The sequence below is a fragment of the Phacochoerus africanus genome, chromosome 15 (genome assembly GCF_016906955.1).
Source record: "Phacochoerus africanus isolate WHEZ1 chromosome 15, ROS_Pafr_v1, whole genome shotgun sequence".
In the NCBI taxonomy this organism is placed as follows: Eukaryota; Metazoa; Chordata; class Mammalia; order Artiodactyla; family Suidae; genus Phacochoerus; species Phacochoerus africanus.
The window spans coordinates 67944644-67960177 of NC_062558.1; the positions used below are offsets into that span (position 1 = coordinate 67944644).

Genomic DNA, 15534 nt, shown 5'->3' on the forward strand with positions numbered 1-15534 from the left:
ATCCTAAAGGAAAAAAATTACCACCGAGAGGGAAATGGTATTAAAAGATGTTGGTCCTTTTTCATCTGACAGCCTCAGTCTCATAGTCTCCACCAAAATAAAATGTCTATTCACAGTCTCAACAGCAGATCTCCCCCATTTGGGGCAAAGTGCATAAATGGGTTCTCTGGTCCCACCTTCATCACCAGCTGGAAATGAATAAGCTTTAATGTTTCCTTACCAAAGATTGCTGGGCTTCACTGAGAATAATCAAAAGCATATAGGATATTAAGCACCCAGGGTATAATGTTCAAATAATAGCTCTTCCATTGCTTTGTGGCAAGTTACTCTACCTCTTGGTGCCTGGTGCCTCAGTTTCACTGTTCCTAAAATGTAACTTTTAACTATAGTATAGAGGTGGTATAAGGATTTAGGGTTAATGAGATAGTGCAAATCAAGTGCCTAAGACGAAGCCCAATGCATAAGAAGAATTCCATAATTGTTACTGTTACTCTTATTTTTTTTTGTCTTTTAGGACCACACCTACAGCACATAGAGGTTCCCAGGCTAGGGGTCCAATCGGAGCTGTAACTGCCTACCCAAGCCAGAGCCACAGCAACCCTGGATCCAAGCTGTGTCTGCAACCTACACCACAGCACAAGGCAACACCAGGTCCTTAACCTACTAGCTGAGTCCAGGGATCAAACCCAGATCCTCATGGATGCTAGCCAGATTCTTTAACCACTGAGCCACAAAGGGAACTTCTATTATTGTTACTTTTTTTTTTCCTTTTGTCTTTTTAGGGCTGCATGTGCAGCATATGGAGGTTCCCAGGCTAGGGGTCTAATCAGAGCTGTAGCTGCTGGCCTATGCCAGAGCCACAGCAACGTGGGATCCGAGCGGCCTCTGCAACCTACACTACAGCTCACGGCAATGCCAGATCCTTAACCCACCGAGCAAGGTGAGGGATCGAACTCACAACCTCATGGTTCCTAGTTGGATTCGCTTCTGCTGCGACACGATGGGAACTCCTGTTATTGTTACTCTTAATGAGAGTAGGATTCATCACTAAAATAAGAGTTGTAGGCAATGAAAGTTGGAAAAGTCAGTCTTCAGAGGTAAAAATTGGCCTCCTTTAAAAGTATGAGTTTTTGGGAGTTCCCATCTTGGCTCAGCGGAAATGAGTCTGACTAGTATCCGTGAGGTCACAGGTTCGATCTATGGCCTTGCTCAGTGGGTTAAGGATCTGGCATTGCCTTGAGCTGTGATATAGGTCACAGATACACCTTGGATCTGGCATTGCTATGGCTGTGGTATAAGCCAGGAGCTACAGCTCTAATTCCACTCCTAGCCTATGCCAGGGGCACAGCCATAAAAAGAAAAAAAAAAGTATGAGTTTTTACATCTGTTGGATAATTAAAACCAGAACCCTCTAGTCACATCTCCAATCCTTGCCTTGACAGTTTCTAGTCTAATTAAAAGAAACTAGATGAAATGTTAATGATACATAGGCTTTCCTCATGATGTGGCTATTAAAAAACCCATGAAATTGAATTCTGGGTTTCCCATTATAACCACTTCCCAGAGAAGATCACTCTTTGAGAAAACTTCACAAAGGTGACGATAATGTATCAATGGATAGGTGCAAAACAAAAAAACTTTCTTTACCTCCTCTTCCTTCTCCTGCACATCTCCTCCCTTTGCTAGTTATAGAGGAATCTGATTAGGACGGCCTCAGTATCAAATGATAATGAGGGAACTAAGAAATTCTTTAGATGCACATCAACACAATTCCAGGAAAGTCAGCACTATTGTGTACACAGGGCAACTGCTGGAACTTACATTAGTCTTAAATTCTCCAGGCTCAGATTCTTCCATTTTAAAGTAAAAGGACTGGACTGGCTTTTCTTTCCTGCACTACCATGTTTTAGTTTCTAAAAGTTGCTATGTCCAGGTAGTGTTTTCCATGTGTACTAGGGCCCAGAAGGAGAAGGAATGAATTTTTGAGAGACTTTTGGCTTAAAAATTACCTTCAGTAGTGATGAGGGAGGCTGACAAAGGAACTGAGAAGAGTACTGAACTATAAAGCAAGATAAAGTACCTATAACAGGTAAATGATAATATAGGTCTATACATGCAATGGGTATATTCATATCATATACATTGGTATATGTATTTTAAATATATGAAATATGTATATATTTATTTACAATATATCTATAGCATAGATTCTATATTCATCCAGATCCCTACTTCCTTTAGTAAGTTTTTTCACTACCTGCAAAAAAGGTAGAATTTTCTCTGGCCATGACTGGTCTGACTTCAGGAGAGGAAGGGACTGGAACAGGTGTCCATGATTCTGACTGGATGAGAGAAGTGTGCCCTCTTGTGGGCCTCTTATAATGTTACCAAGAAAGTCTCCTAAGAGAGAAAGAGGAGGATGGTGACCATTCTGGTCAGGGCCCTAACCCCACTTTACCTCAAAATGTCTCCCATGCAGTTTACTCTCATCATCTTCCCTTAGAAATATTTTCCAAATAATAATGCAGTTCCCCCCTTCCCATCACCCTAGACTGCTCTCCTTCATACACCACATCCAATCTATTAGCCACTCTTATCATCTCTAATTTATAGAGGTGGACATGGATATGGATATAGATATAGATGTATGACAAACCCCGTCGCTTGTTACTAGCTCCTAAACTAGCAACCAGTCCAAACATCATTTCTTGGCAAACCTAGTGTAATAGGCTCCTAAGTATTTTTCCCACTTCCACTCTTTCACCCTACATTTCATTCTCCACAGCAGCCAAAGCAGTCCTTTTAAAATATAAATGAAATGTGTTCACTCTTTCTGCTCAACACCTTCTAATTGTCTCCCATCACATTTGGGATAAAATCCACTCTCCTAAGAATGGCCCATATGATTTGGCTCTTGTTTAATTCTCTCATCTCATCTTCTGTCGCTTTCTCCTTGCTCATTCTCTCTCCAGTCACACCAGCCTTCTCACTGTTCCTCAAAAAATATCAAACAAACTCCTGCTCCAAGGTCTCTGCATTTGCTGTTTCCAATGCCTTCAACACCCAGTCTTTGCATGGTTCCCCTTGCCTCATTCAGGGTCTCTGTTCAAAGTCAGCTAAGAGAAGACCTCTGGTCACCCCATCTAGTATAGGTGCAACACAGCCATAGCTATTCTCTAACCAATCACCCTAGTTGTACCTTAAATGTTTGCCTAATTACTTGATTATTGTGTGTCTTACCTCTGGAATGTATGATCTGTGCAAATAGGAACTTGGTTGATCCTATTCATAGAACAGTCAGAAAATCTGCAGTCTAAAACAGGGCTTGTCTTATAAAAAGGCACCTAACATGTATTGTTGAATGGATTAATTAAAAGTCTTATATCTCGACCAGCAGTGGGAAACAAGGTGTCCCTCAATTAGTATAAGCTCAAAAATTTTTTTTGCTTTTCCAACCTCTCGAGTTTATTCCTCAGTGGCTCCTGCTCCATGATGGAACTTGACCATTCAGATGGAGTTTAATCCTATTTGCATATAAATATGTGAATCAGACTATATACTCACCTAGTGGGGGGGGATAGAGAAAGAAAACAAGAAACAATGTACAGTGTGGTTAACTCTATTTACCATTTTACTCAGCAAGTGTATGTACTGAAGTAAACATGAGATAGGAAACATAAATGTGCATTCTCCTCACTTCCTCTCAGTTCCTCTGTGTTCTTCATCATATAATCAACGTGCTATGCTGCACGTTTAAAGATATGCTGATTGTCTGAACAGCCTGGCTCTCAAATGCAAAGCAATTGGGAAATGAATTTGAATCCTGAGTGCACCTCACTAGTGTGGGCAAATTACTTACCCTTTTGGTGCTTTAGTTTCCTCATCTGTGAAAAGAGCCAAAAATTGTGTCTCTTAATAAGATTATTCTTTTTTTTTGGCTGTGCCCATGACCTGAGGAACTTCCGGGGCCAGGGAATAAACCTGCATCACAGCTGTGACTGGAGCCACAGCAGTGACAAAACTAGATTCTTAACTCACTGCACCACCAAGGGAACTCTAATAGGGTTGTTATGAGGATTAAATAAATAGTATTTGTAAATTTCTTAGAACAGTGCCTGGAACAGAGTTAGTTATGTATATTTTTTTAAGAAAACATATGTCAGGCGTTCCGTCACGGCGCAGTGGAAGCAAATCTGACGAGGAATCAGGTGGTTGTGGGTTCGATCCCTGGCCTAATGCTGTGGGTTAGGGATCTGGCATTGTCGTGAGCTGTGGTATAGGTTGCAGATGTGGCTCAGATCCTGTGGTTGCTGTGACTGTGGTGTAGGCTGGCAGCTGTAGCTCCGATTGGACCCCTAGCCTAGGAACCTCCATATGCCTCGGATGCGGCCCTAAAAAAAAAAAAAGAAAACATGTCAAATGTTTGACTATACTTGATTTTCCTGTTTCTCAATGTCTTCATAACATAAGATACTGCTCCACTCTGATTGCCACTGGACTTTTCATTATAGTTTTACACCAGTAATTTTAGTTTTAGCACCAAGCACAATAATTATTTTACAGCCATTTCTACTCTAGCATTTATTCTTGGCCATAAATTCCATTTAGGCCAAAATACCCCAAACTTTGCAAGAAAATAATTGTACCTTCAGGGGGTCACTCACTCTATTATCGTTGAATAAAAGATATTCCTTACTTTTTAGTTTTGTAAGCTTTTCTTGGCCAGCTTTTCTATAACATAATATTGTTATTTGGTAGTTCAGTGTCAGTCAACTCTACAGAAAAACAAATAGCAGTGCTTTTCCTTAAATCTGTGTGCCAAATCATCCCTAAGCTGGGGGAACCAGGCCAGATAATCTCTGGAAGGCTCTTTCACTCTCTTCTGTGGTTTTTGTGAAATAGCTCAGAAATGAGAGATCTGGGACTTAGCACTAGGTTAACTGTGCCTAGTTCCTCTATGAATCATGGACAACTGAGATCGCTTAAACTCCGCTTTATTATTTGGAATAGACTAGGTTCAGGTTCAGGTTCAACAAGAATAAAATCTGTTTGAAATGCAGACAGTCTGTCAATATGCTTCTAGGCTCAACATCTCACCCCTCTTTCCAAGGCCTTGACCGCTCATTCATACACATCTGCATCAGGTCCTCATAAGAAAGGACTGGTGATACCCCCTTCTAATGTTTGTTTAAATCTCTTTGAGCTTTTTCTATATGCGATACAGTAATAAATACACCTCCTATAGTCTTTACCTTAGTAATAGTACATTCATACATTCACTCATTCAGTAAATATTGACTGAGGGCTTAATATATGCTAGGAATTGTGCTAGTGCTGGCCACTTGATCATCCAAATTAAAAACCTAAGAGTTAGCTTAAATACACTCTTGACCCTTGCTCCCAACATATTAGATTAGCCACCAAACTGGTGCCAATGCCACCTTCTAAATACCTCCTGAATTTTTGTCTTCTCCATTCATTTCCCCTGTCAAGATGTTGGTAAAGCCCACTAAGCCCAGCTACTGTGGAAAGTGTAGCATGAAGTATTCTAGTCAGAAATAGAATAACTCTAGTTACCAGTTTAGAGTGATAGAGTGAAGGGGAAGAGGGAAGGAGTCAAGGGGAGAAGTGACTTGGTGAGATGCACTGTATTGCCACACTGGTTACTACTGTGTAATGATACCACAAATCACTCAGCAGGCATGGGAATTCTCTGGAAGGGTTATGGTAGAATTTTATCTCAGACTGGCCTGAGAGAGAGAGAGAAAGACATGCTGGACTTCAAGGCCTCTTCAAGGAAATAGAACTCAAAGCCTCTGGCCAAGACAAGAATTACCAGACCCTTATCATTGTCCCATCAGTCACATTGTAATGCCACCTCCCACCTTTGAGCAACCTTGCCTACTCCTTCCTGCCCCCATGAGGAAAGGTATGTGGCCCACTTCTCACCCTGCCCCTATAGGGGCCTTACAGGCCCCAACCAACCACCAAGTATATCCTAAGACCCCTCTTTCCCCAACCAGTCAGCAGGTCAGCAGGTGTATCATAAGACCTCTCCTCTCCCTGGGCTATAAAAACAGACATGACCATGCACCTGGGGTTGGCTCTCCCCGATCATCAGGAAGTTGTCCTGCTATGTTAGCAGCACCTCTTATCTCAATAAACTCCTCTTTCACTTCACCTTGCTATGAATCTGGAAAATTATTTTTTTGACCCACATGCACAGATCATGACAAGACACAGAGAGAGAGAGACAGAGAGAGAGGAGAAGGGTGTACCTGTGGCCATCTCTCCTGGTTCCATTGGTGAAGGTTTACCCTGCAGAGAACTAAGTGCCCCCCAACTTATGGTTGTATCATTTGGCTGCGTGGTGGCTCTCAGGTGGGCAGATCTCATGCCTAAGGTGTGATACTTCATCCAACTTCAAAGGTGGAGCAGCAGCTTAGCACAAATGAGGCTCTGGTCTAGACAAAGAGAAGGAGATAGGATTTGAGAAAGTACACAAGGTTTGTGTCTCAATATAAGCAAAGACTTTGTAATTTTTCCTCCAAATTCTTGTAACTGTCTACTCAGTGGACTTTGTACCTGTCAACTTCTTCAAATTCATTCTTCACTCTGTAACTAGACAACTCTTTCAGATCCAGATCTTTTGTGAGCTCTCCCAGCCTTATACCATGGCTCACCAGGTTTCACTCTCTTCTCTGGCCTATTTTTCAGTCTTCTTATTAAAGATAATTTACCAATAAAATCAGATGGCCATTCCTCTCAAGCTCTTTGTTAGCCTTTATTGTTTTCCTTTAATGACTCAAAAATTACTGCTCTTAACAATGAGACACCAACATCATCAAATGCTTTCACTGACATGTGGAATCTGAAAAAAGTACACAATGAACTTCTTTGCAGAACAGATACTGACTCACAGACTTTGAAAAACTTATGGTTTCCAAAGGAGACAGTTCGGGGGGTGGGGGGATGCACTGGGGTTATGGGATGGAAATCCTATAAAAATGGATTGTGATGATCATTGTACAACTATAAATGTAATAAATTCATTGAGTAATAAAAACATTAATGCACTTATAGAAATTTGGAAAATATAAAAGTATGAAAAAGGAAATAAAAATCTATTACTTTGAGGAGAAAACTTCTGTTAACATTTTGGAGTATGTTCTGGCCATATTTTACCTATGCATATATGCATTTTTTAACTCAAAGAGGCATACATTAAAAAAGAATTACCGCATTAAAGTTTATATTCAACCAAAAGTACATGTCAAAACTACTCAAATGGTTCAATCTGTGTGTGTGTGTGTTTTAGGGCTGAACCTGTGGCATATGGAAGTTCCTAGGCTAGGGGTCGAATTGGAGCTGCAGCGGCCAGCCTATGCCACAGCCACAGCAATGCAGGATCTGAGCCACCTCTGTGACCTACACCACAGCTCATGGCAATGCTGGATGCTTAACCCACTGAGTAAGTCCAGGGTTAGAACCCACATCCTCATGGATACTAGTCAGGTCCGTTACCACTGAGCCACAGCGGGAGCTCCTCAAATTGTTCAATTTGATAAAACATGCACTTTACTATAGTTTTTCATTTCTTTGTTTATTGCCCTGTTACTTAAGCATGCATTCAAAAATGTTAAGTTTACATTTCAGAAATACAACACATTTAAAAAGCCCTCTGTAAACATAACCACTTCTCAATATATCACTTCTCAATATATTTCCTGTTTCGTTTTTTTAAAAAAATAGCTTAATAGTAAGTAAACAGGGAGTTCCCATTGTGGCTCAGTGGAAATGAACCCGACTAGTATCCATGAGGATGTGGGTTCAATCCCTGACCCTGCTCAGTGAATTAATGTTCCTGTGCTACTGTGAGCTGTAGTGTAGGCCAGCAGCTGCAGCTCTGATTTGGTCCCTAGCCTGGGAACTTCCATATGCTATACCTGTGACCCAAACAAACAAACCAATAATAAATAATTTAAAATCATAATGCAACTGTTAATATTTGTTCTAATACATTGAGAAAGTTTTAAAAGTCTAAAATTCAAGAAGCAATGAAATTAAATTGAATTCATATTAGTATTATTAAAACTCTTGCATCAGGCTATCAGAGAAACAGAATCAACACCATCCTAAATTTTCTAAAACTTATTTTAAATGACCATTTCAATTAGATAAAGGTTTTAGGGTGCAACTAACATCACACAAAAATGATCTTAGAAAGGCATAGTTATAATTCTGGATATTGGGGCATTTTAATATTTAGTCTTTATTTAATAATGGAAAGTCCTTGTTCCTCAAGAAAACATTAACACATTTTTAAATGAAAGTCACTGCTTGTCTAATGATTTATTAGAGAACCACTTATGGTTCATTAGATAAGCACTCAAATTATTTTACTTGATTCACTTAGATAAAAAAATCTGCACGTTAGTCATGTTTCCTTTTACACATTACATTATTCTCATAAGCCTTCAATTAAAGGGTATAAATTATAGAAAGCAGAGGCATAACATTCTCAACCAGTATTCCAATTATATTTAAATGATTCAAACTGTACATAACTTTTAAAATCTAAGTTTTCAAAAGTTTATTTTTAAAAATAAAACATAATCTGATTCACATGAACTACCAGTTTATTTATATTGAAGAAACTTGTCTTTTTAGTAATAAAAGTAGATTATAATTTTTTCCTGAGTCTTAGAAAAAAACAAAATTCTGATGTATATGGTGAATCCAAGTCAGCAGTCACAAAGGCTATCTGAAATTCTATCATCTTTCAGCCCAATGTAAGGTAAAACCACAATTATGCATAAAAAGTTCAAAATTCAAGCTTACAATAGAAATGCCAATAAATCATAACTTAAATATCATTAATGTTGGATTCTTCTAAACTTCCCATCATATACAACAGATGGCAAAATTCAGCAGACAGAGTTTCCAGAAAACTAAAGCTATCAGAACTATAAATAGGGAATGTATTATATCCTGGAACATAGCACAAGGCCAAAGCATTAATGCTGTTAAAAAGGGAATAGGATGTGAAGTAAACATCTCTGAAATATAAAACATGAGCAGACCACAAACCAAAACATATGTCACTTTACACTTATTTATCAATCTATGTTTTTAATATTTTTATAAAGAAAACATTTATTTCTACATGATGGTAGGCAATGATTTTTTTTTCTACCTCCCTGACTACCGTGCAATCTTCAAACCCTTTCCCAGACTGGCATTATCTCATCAAGATTTCTCCTTGGGGAGTTCCCGTCGTGGCTCAGTGGCTAACGAACCTGACTAGGAACCATGAGGTTGCGGTTTCTATCCCTGGCCTCACTCAGTGGGTTAAGGATCTGGTGTTGCCATGAGCTGTGATATAGGTTGCAGATGTGGCTAGGATCTGATGTAGCCGTGGCTGTTGCGTAGGTGGGCAGCTACACCTCCGATTAGACCCCTAGCCTGGGAACCTCCGTATGCTGAGAGGACAGCCCTCAAAAGACAAAAGACAAAAAAAAAAAGATTTCTCCTTAAAGTCAACTTGTCCTATCTTCAACAGGTTTTTGTGTTCAGATGTTCTTATAGAGTTCTTTCCTCCTCTTTGCAGCTCAGGGCTTCTGCCAGCCTGTCCCTATCTTCAGGGTCTTGGCCTCCCTTGGATGGAGCAAGAGAAAGGCATGCCTGAGGTTCTGCATTACCTGTTTTCCACCAGCCACGTGCAGGGCACTAAGGATGGGGCTCTTTCTGCAGATGCCAGGCCACTGCTTCTAAACCACACAAAGCTAATGGAGTTTCTCCTATCTCACAGCTTCCCTCTGCCTATTCCCAGAGGAGGCAACCACTAGCCCCACGGTTCACCTGAATCTATCTGTATGTTTCTATCACCACCCCACACAGACTCCACCTCAACAGAGTTAAAGTATGGGAACCACACACACTCCAAGTTCCTTTTCCTCATCTCTCCTGTCCCTCCCTAAACTGCAACTTTCCCTAAATTTGCCTTCTCCGCTGGAAGGTGCTGCTCTTACATCATATCCTACTTCTGTGCAAAGTGACCTTTGCCCTTTCTCTTCCCTGGGACCATAATGGCCGAATGGCTGCAGAGGAACCCAATTTAGGGGAGGAATTAAAACAATACATCAGTTCAGGATCTTCTAGATAAACCTCACTATGCTACAGTAAATGGTATCCAATGTTCTTGATAACTTTACAGTTCTCAAAACACTTTCTTATCTGTTATCTCACTACTGTCATATTACAACAGGATGGTTGGGTTCCCAAAAAACAGACTCTAAGACTGCATGCAAGAAATTTCTGGGGGTGAGTGCTCTTAGGAACAGCATCTGCAAAGGATTGAAGGAAACAAGACTGAGCAGATAGAGAGGTTGAGCTGCGCTGCTAGAACAGTGGGCTCTGCCAATCTCATGAGGAGCTTTGGAGTTGGGATAGCCTTTCATATTTTTCCCATATTGAGGCAAGAGGGCTTGTGCTTTAGAGCTCTGAAATGATGGTCATTGGATCGGAGCTGCTTCCTAGGAAGAGGACATGACCTTGGCTAGGGCAGCTGCTTTCAGCTGTAAGCAATTTTCTAGAGGGACTAAGATGAAAACAGTTAGCTGACAAGCCCCAGGCAGCTGGGCAGTGAGTGCTGGAGGGGGGCTTGGGACACATCACTGCACCCACTGTAGTTAACCAAAACTGAACTTACTTCCTGCCTCTACTCCATATTTTATGCATGAGAACCTGGGGCACAGAGAGAGTAACTAGATCAAGTTCCCAGAGCCTATGAGCAACATATTTTATTTCATTTGGCCTGCAAAATAATTCTATCAGGTATATCTTGTTAACCCTCTTCTGTGGACAAGGCCACTAAGACTCGGGAAGTTTAAATGATTCCTCCAAGTATTCAAGGCCAGCAAATGGTAGAACAAAGATCCAGATCATCTAACTTCAAGTCTGTGCTTTCTGTGTCTCACATACTGACTGGATCACGCTAAAGTTGCTTGGAATAAAGAAATTTTAGGACTGGGAGAGACTTCAGCAAGCAGCCCAACCCACTCCTTTCTCAGAGAGGTAAAGTAGCTTGGTAAATTGTTCAAGGAAATGAGGCTGGTGAATAACATCTCTGGGCCTCAGTCTTCTTATCTGTTAAATGGAATGAGTTGCCCACCTACAGAGTGGTTTTAAGATTCAAATAAGATAATGGATGCAAAATAAACTTGAAACTGACTAAAATGGTACCAAAGTGTCAGTGTTTAGCCCTTTAGATATTACGTTGTGGGTAAGAAGGGACTTCTAGCTGTTAAGAGCAGATGCAGGCTAGTAGAGCAGATGCAGGCTAGTAGAGCAGAATGTAACATTTTAAGTTTGGGGGATGTTTGCACAGAAAATGAGTCTATGACTTAATAAATTCTATTAGTTCATATTCCTGTTAAAGATGGGCAGGTTTCTAGAAAAACAAAAATGAAAACAAAACAAAAGCACTTATTTGGTGGCAGGTTTTGATTAGAAGGTATAGTCTAGGAAGTATTTGTTGTGAATAATTCTGACCGATATTCAGAATTCAAAATCACATAACTTCCTATTCTCAGATAAATAAAATAGCACAGCTTAGTTTGCTTTGGTGTAAAGGAAACATCAAAGTTCCTTCCTCTGAACTTTGGAACTGTTTGTGACATAAAAACAAAAGATCCAAATATTTTTGTGCTTTCTATTGTCAGGCAGGCTGAGTTCCTAAAACACCACAATTGAACAAATTTAGGTTATTTGGCTTCTTTATAATCACAACTTCTGCTGTACCAGTTCTTAGCATGGAACTTGGAATTTTCTCCTCTAGAAAAGTTACAGGTGAATTTATTTTCCACATTTTTTTTTTTTTAATGATTACACCTGTGGCAAATGGAAGTTCCCAGGTTAGAGGCTGAATTGGAGCTTTAGCCATAGGCCTACACCACAGCCATGGCAACACTGGATCCTTAACCCCACTGAGGCCAGGGATCGAACCTGCATCCTCATGGACACCATGTTGGGTTCTTAACCCACTGAGCCACAATGGGGACTCTTATTTTCCACATTTTTAATATCACGAGATAGAAAATTCTAGTCATAAGTTTGTTTATAACAATAACAATGCTATCTTTTTAAAGGACAAAATGAATGTTATCTATTGCTGCATAACAAATCACCCCAAAACTTAAATATAAACTTCATAACAGTAATTGTGTATTATCTTTCACAGCTTCTCTAGGTCAGGAATTCTAACAGTTTGGATAGGTGGTTCTGGCTTGGAGGGTTCTCTCAGGAGGTTGTAGCGAGATGTCAGCTGAAGCCTTGTGAAGACTTGACGCATCATGGAGGATCCATTTCCAAGGGGTCATTCACATGGCTGGTAAGGCGGTGCTCTCTACTGATGGAAGACCTCAGTTCCTTTCCACGTGAACTCTGTAGTGCTGCTTAAGTGTTCTATGAGTGTAGCAATTGGCTTCCCCCAGACTGAGCAACCCAAGAGAACAAGGGGAAGCTTCAGTACCATTTATGATCTAGCTTTAGAAGTCACTCTTCTTCACCTATTCATAACACAGAGCAGCCCTCAGCCCTGACCCACTGTGGGAGGAGACTGCCCAAAGACATAAATACAAGGAAGTGAGGATCAGAGGGGACAGTCTTGGGAGCAGTAGTTGGCTGATGTGTGAATTCCTGTCATTTAAATTATTATTATTATTATTTTTTTTTTGTCTTTTTGCTATTTCTTTGGGCCGCTCCCGCGGCACATGGAGGTTCCCAGGCTAGGGGTCGAATCGGAGCTATAGCCACCGGCCCTACACCAGAGCCACAGCAACGCAAGATCCGAGCCGCATCCGCAACCCACACCACAGCTTACGGCAACGCCGGATCGTTAACCCACTGAGCAAGGGCAGGGACCGAACCCGCAACCTCATGGTTCCTAGTCGGATTCGTTAACCACTGCGCCACGACGGGAACTCCTAAGTTATTATTATTATTATTATTTTGCTTTTTAGGGCCACACCTACGGCATGTGAAGGTTCCCAGGCTAGGGGTCAAGTCGGAGCTACAGCTGCCAGCCTATGCCATAGCCATAGCAACATCAGATCCTAGCCACATCTGCGACCTATACCACAGCTCACAGCAATGCTGGATCCTTAACCCACTGAGCAAAGCCAGTGTTTGAACCCACAGTCTCGTGGTTCCTAGTCGGATTTGTTTTTGCTGTGCCACAACGGGCACTCCCTTCCATTTAAATTATAATGAATCAAACACATGTAATGAGAGGTCTAATAGCTCTCCTTACCTATCTCCAGAGGAAGAGAAATGCCAGCAGAGCTGAGAGAGATTCAATATGGAAAATCCAAATCCTCCAAGGTCGTTTACACTCAGATCCTCATTCAGATGGAGCTGAGTGATCCATCTGGTTGCCTCCTCCACCCTCTGAAATGGAGCTGATCCACCCTTGGAATTCCCATCTAAATGTTAACGTGGTTATTTGATTTAAAGGCAAGTAGGCTTAGTCAGCAATGGGAAAAATCAACTGTGGTGCTTCTACTTCAAGCACTCACGTGTTGAGAAATGCTTCTCTCCAACTCTGCCAGAGCCATCATACCATGAGCACCTCTTATGTCAAAGACTTTAGGTGGGTTTTGAGAAGGCTACATGCTCAAAATATCTGACTCTCCACACCCAAATTTCATCTCTGATCTTCAGTTGGATGGCTAAAGATATCTTAAATATGTCATATCTAAAACAGAACTCTTAATTTCCACCATCCAATACTCAAATCCTGTTCTTCTCATCTTAATAAATGTTACCTACTACCACCATTTACCCAGTGGCTCAGGCAACTAACCTAAAGAACGTCCTTGAATCCTCCTTTTCCTCAATCCCTCAATCTAATTCATCCATGCATTTTATTAATTCTCCTCCAAAACCTATCTCATTCGTCTACTTGCCCATTCCTAACACCATTATCACCACCATCACCAAAACAACCCTAAACAAAGTTGTCTCTACTTGAATGAAGCAACAATCTTCTAAATGGGGTCCTCATTTTCACTACTGGAGTTCTTTCCTTTCCATTTTCCATTCAACAAGCAGTGTTGTATCCCAGGAAGCCAGAAGACAGCACCATGTCACTGAGCAGCTGAGGTGTGACTATCAGAGAGCTCACCTCCTTCCCAGTTTTAGACAAAGTACCACCAATATCTGCACCATATTTTTTAAAAATTTTATTGGAGTATAGTACATCACATTGTATTAGCACATCATCTTTTGTCTCGTACTCTCATTTAGGATTGGAAATGGGCATGTGGACTCATTCTGTTCAGTTGAAATCACTGTAAGGAAAACTTGTGACCTCAGAAAACTGAAGTAGATTTAACTATAGTTTACATATTACAATATTTATCTTAGTTTTTTTCGTTGCCCTACAGTTAATGATGTTTGGTGAGAAGATACGTATGGATATATTTCACAGGGCATCAACTTTTTAACCAAGCCAAACCTTAATTCCCAGGGCACAGAAACCACTGGTGGAATGACAGTTGTAGATGGAGGTAGGAATCAATCAGTAACATTATAAGTAAATAAGAAAGACAAGCTCTGAATATGTATGAAAAATAAAGAAACCACATGAAAACGATAGTAGATGTAGATCGTTAGTCAAACAGGTATGGTGTGTTCTTTTTGAAAAAGGATTTAAGGGTGTATGAGTTTATGCTTATTGTTCTGGGGGATCAAGGGCCAGAAGGTCATCTTGACCAATAAGAACGTCATATGAGTCATGAAAAGCTCAACAGGTCTGTCCACATTACAGATAAAATGGCATGTATAGTAACTGAGAGAGGAATCTAAAATTTTCTAGTGAAATATGAATTTCTCAGGCCATTCTTACGTCACTCTTGATTTAGACTTCAGAAAAGATAATGGTTGAATTGTCTCTGCAGGGATTGTACACAATTAGAGATACTAGTTTTCTTATAACTAAAAATATAAGGTGTGTTCTTTATAAATAGAAAAGGTCTGAAGCTAGGATCAGCTCTTTTGACTATATTAATAATGAAACTTCCCTTGGGTAGAATAAATGTATACCAAATTTATACAAATGAGTCACAGGACTGCTCTTACATTTTTCCTTATGAATTTTGTATTTCCTACCTTGAGTGTTAAGAAAGGTCATTAAACTTGTTACCAAAGTCTGATCCAAATCAGAGTATGATTCAGGGCTGTTGAAAAGACTTTTTTTTTCTGCTGTGGTCTGTATTTATCCACTGACCTAGGTTAAAAATGTGTACTATAGTTTACTTTTTAAATAGGTTTTTACATTTAATGTATATTCTGATAAAAAAATTGAAGAGATCATTGCTTTCCATAAACCAGTAACAATGCCATGTTCTAGTGATGCCAATCCCCAAAGCTAAATCAACTTTCAGAGATTTTCCATCCTAGTTTCAAAACACTGTGGATATTATCTAAAACTGCTTCCAGATATATTATAAAATTCTAAAACAGTTTTTTTTT

The 15534-nt window shown here is 40.2% G+C and overlaps 1 long non-coding RNA gene across 1 annotated transcript in view; it reads left to right on the plus strand.

Moving 5' to 3' along the window:
- LOC125116424 (uncharacterized) overlaps window positions 1-15534 on the plus strand; it is a 35235-nt gene that overhangs the window by 763 nt on the left and 18938 nt on the right. Inside the window, exon 2 of the long non-coding RNA XR_007132320.1 lies at window positions 12242-12391. This is a non-coding gene — a long non-coding RNA (uncharacterized LOC125116424). The remainder of the gene's footprint in view (window positions 1-12241; window positions 12392-15534) is intronic.